Raw genomic sequence first — 3,922 nt, 5'->3', positions numbered from 1 at the left:
CCTCTGTCCGTGGAAGTCCAAGAATACTGGAGTGGGTAGCCATTCCCTTCTCCAGGGGATCTTCCCAAGCTGGTGATCGAACCCAAGTCTCCTGCATTGCAGGCAGATTCTTTATCATCTAAGACACCAGGGAAGCCCATACATGGGTTCAAAACAGCTATAGAGGGGAGTGAAGATGGCATGCCCTAGAAATGTGTGTGAAGTGACCCAAAAAGTGGCTCTTAAAAGATGTCAAACATGCTTGTGATGAATTTTATCAAAATTATTTCATTTATATGAGATTGGTAAAGAAGAAATACTTGATTGATAAATTGGTATTTTTAGATTGATTCTGTAGATATAATTTAAATATATATGTGAATGAAATTCAAACACTAGCTTTCTTTAAGTAGAAATTTGACAAATTCACATTCTTGAAATTATATATTCAAGTTGGCTAAAATACTTTTTGGGGACCCTCTCTTTGGAGTAATGGGAGATACCTTCTATTTCATCTCCTTAGCTATCATTTTCTTCTCATTCCTTTTTTTGTTTAGTTTTTTTATAGTCATAAACTTAACTTTGCAATCCAGCTAAACTTGGAGGGGGATAAGGAAAATATGGAACCCAAAGAACAGCAGTGGGAGTACAAAAATTATAGAAGTTATTTCAAGAAGATGTGGATGATGGGATTCTCTCCTGAGCTACAGAGGAAATGGTCTGGTGGTTAAATACAAGTCAGATTTATTAGATTTGTCCACAGTCAGAAATTTTGATCTTCTTGCTGGTCTTGCCATTCTTGGACTGCAGCACTCTGTGGCTTCTACCATATTCATGCCCTCTTTTGCCTTGCCAAAGACCACATACTTGCCACCCAAACACTCAGTGTTGGCATACTGTAGACGAAAAACTGGGAACCATTTATGTTGGCTCCAGCATTGGTCATGGACAAGATGCTAGGACCTGTGTGCTACAGGATGAAATTCTTGTCATCAAATTTCTTTCCAAAGATGGACTAGCCGTCAGAGCCATTATGGTTTGTGAAGTCACCATCCTGCACATATATAAATCCTGGAATTATTGTGTGAAAGCAGGAAACTTTATGTCAAATCTTTCCTCCCTAGTTCTCAGAGTTCAGAAGTTTTCTGCTGTCTTTGGAGCTTTGTCTACAAACAGCTTGAGAGAGAAATGACCCAAGGGCTTGTTGGCAATGGTTGGGGTTGACCATGGTTGGGCAGTGGGCGAGACTCCAGGCAGCTACATCTGCGAGGTCCTCCTTGCATTCCTTGATCCAGCTTTCTCCCTGCTTCTACTCTTTCTCTCACACCCTCCACAGTTCACTCCCTACAAACCTGTCAAAGTGGTTATTTTAATATAGAAATCAGATCATGTGGCTTTCCTGCTTAGGACCCTCATATGGCTTCCTCCCACATTTTAAATACTATCCAAAGTCCTTCTCATGACTTTGGCACTCACCTGGCACTCACCTCTCTCTCCTGCTGGTTTCCCATCCTTCTTTCCTCCCTCACTGTGATGCAGCCTCACTCATCTCCTTACTGGTCCTTTACTCAAGACCTTGCATTTGCCCTGTTTCTGCATGATGCTTCCTTATATTTCCTCACTTCCAGGTCTCGGCTTGAATGCCATCTCCCCAGAGAGACCTCCCCAATTGCCCTATCTAAAGAGACCTCTGAAAAGAGTGAAAGTGTTAGTTGCTCAGTTGTGTCTGACTCTTTGCGACACTATGGACTGTAGCCCCCCAGGCTCCTCTGTCCATGGAATTCTCCAGGCAAGAATACTGGAGTGGGTAGCCATTCCGTTCTCAAGGGGATCTTCCTGACTCAGGGATTGAACCTGGATCTCCTACATTGCTGGCAGATTCTTTATCATCTAAGCCACCAGAGAAGCCCCAAAGAGACTCCTAGGTGTTCTCTGTGTCCTTAATGTTTTTTTTCTTCATAGCACTCATTATGCTCTGCCTTTGTTACATGTATTATTTGTGTATTTGATTCCATTCCAGTCTCTCCCACTGTAATGGAAGCTTCATGAGAGCCTTGTCTATTTTTTTTTTTTAATGCTGAATCCTCAGTGTCTAGAATAGTGCCTTGCATATAGTATACAGTCAATAAATATTGAATAAATGAGTAAATAAGTGAATGTGTGTGTGGGTGCTGAGTCACTTCATTTATGTCCAACTCCTTGTGACCCTATGGATTGTAGCCTGCCAGGCTTCTCTGTCCAAGGGCTCCAGGTAAGAATAATGGAGTGGTTTGCTGTGCCTTCCTCCAGGGGATCTTCCCAACCCAGGGATGGAACCTGTATCTCTTTACATCTCCTGAATTGGCAGGCAGGTTCCTTACTAGTGCCACATCAGTTCAGTTCAGTTCAGTCGCTCAGTTGTGTCTGACTCTTTGCGACCCCATGAATTGCAGCACGCCAGGCCTCCCTGTCCATCGCCAACTCCCGGAGTTCACTCAAACTTACGTCCATTGAGTCGGTGATGCCATCCAGCCATCTCATCCTCTGTCGTCCCCTTTTCCTCCTGCCCCCAATCCCTCCCAGCATCAGAGTCTTTCCCAATGAGTCAACTCTTTGCATGAGGTGGCCAAAGTACTGGAGTTTCAGCTTTAGCATCATTCCTTCCAAAGAACACCCAGGGCTGATCTCCTTTAGAATGGACTGGTTGGAGGAAGCTCCAAGTGAATGACTACAAGCTATCTATTGAATACCAGTTATGGACCAGGCATTATTCCTACTTTCTCAATGTATATTGTTATGTAACTTCTTTTGCATATGTTATTTCATATGTGATCTAGAATGAATCACTTTAGTGGAACTAAAGTGGAATTTATTATAATAATAGATACAATAATCTATAAGTGGAATAGATTATAAATGTCATTTGAGGATATAAAGTCAAATAAAAGAAAAGAGAACTTTTATTTGTCTTGTGAGCCTCTATGTAGTTGCAGTGTGGACTTTGTTTTATATTTGGTGAAGTCCAGCTTTTCTCAGCATTCCAGGGCTCATCAGCCTCTTTTTCTCTTATCTGCAGGTAATAAGAAACTGTATGAGTTCTCCCTTTGCTTTCTACATTCTATTTGCAGACTTCTTTTTCAGTTCTCTCTGTATTATTGGGATTCCCTTAATTTTTTTCATGGATTTGCCGTCAGTTTGGACATCCAGGACAGAGCAATTAATTCTATAGCGACTAAGCCCAAAGTCCTAATGTGACCCCTCCTTTGACCTAGAAAACCCTTTGGATCACTAACCTGTGTTTCTTAAGCTAATGTTTCCATGAATGTTTGGTACTCCTTTTTGCTTTAAGACTCAGACATGTGGCCTGAATCCACCGACTTATTTTATTTCAAAATTTCTTTCAGTGTCTATATTGAAGTGTGCTGATCTTGGAGCACCTAGTCAAAAGCTGGGACCTTAGCTATGAATTATGACAGTCACAAAGCTCAAAACTGGCAGATAATTTCTTCTCTGTCCTGAAGGATTATTGGCCAGTGGCTGAGTCGCTTTACAGAAAAGGTTGTGTATGGTATAGCAACCTCTTCATTTGATGCTCCTTTCCTCTGTCCCTGTGCTCACTTCATCCTTCATCCAGTTCATCCCACTGGCAGCTCTTCCCATCTCACCATCGACCTTTGCCTTCTCTATGTGTTCACTTGGAAGGGTCACGTGGCTCCTCCATTATCGTCTCCTTTCCAGGCATTACTTTCTCACCTTTAGGCTCATTCAGGTATTTCATGTTGATGCTTCCATCTTCCAAATGATGCCGCATGCTTTCCATGTATGTCCAGCATTAATCTTGATTATGATTCCCAAGTCCTTGAGGGATTTCTTTCACCCTGTAGATCAGGGCATATTCTAACTCTATAGCTTCCTTCTTTCTTATCTTTTTGAAAACTTTCTTTCTGAGAAGCATGTCATTTTG

The 3,922-nt window shown here is 41.9% G+C and overlaps 1 pseudogene; it reads right to left on the bottom strand.

Moving 5' to 3' along the window:
• Positions 1-726: 726 nt before the first annotated feature.
• Positions 727-1,490, bottom strand: LOC129622102 (peptidyl-prolyl cis-trans isomerase A-like; annotated as a pseudogene).
• Between the last annotated feature and the right edge of the window lie 2,432 nt (positions 1,491-3,922).

The sequence above is a fragment of the Bubalus kerabau genome, chromosome 10 (assembly GCF_029407905.1).
Source record: "Bubalus kerabau isolate K-KA32 ecotype Philippines breed swamp buffalo chromosome 10, PCC_UOA_SB_1v2, whole genome shotgun sequence".
In the NCBI taxonomy this organism is placed as follows: Eukaryota; Metazoa; Chordata; class Mammalia; order Artiodactyla; family Bovidae; genus Bubalus; species Bubalus kerabau.
This window is presented reverse-complemented; position numbering and strand designations above follow the sequence as displayed.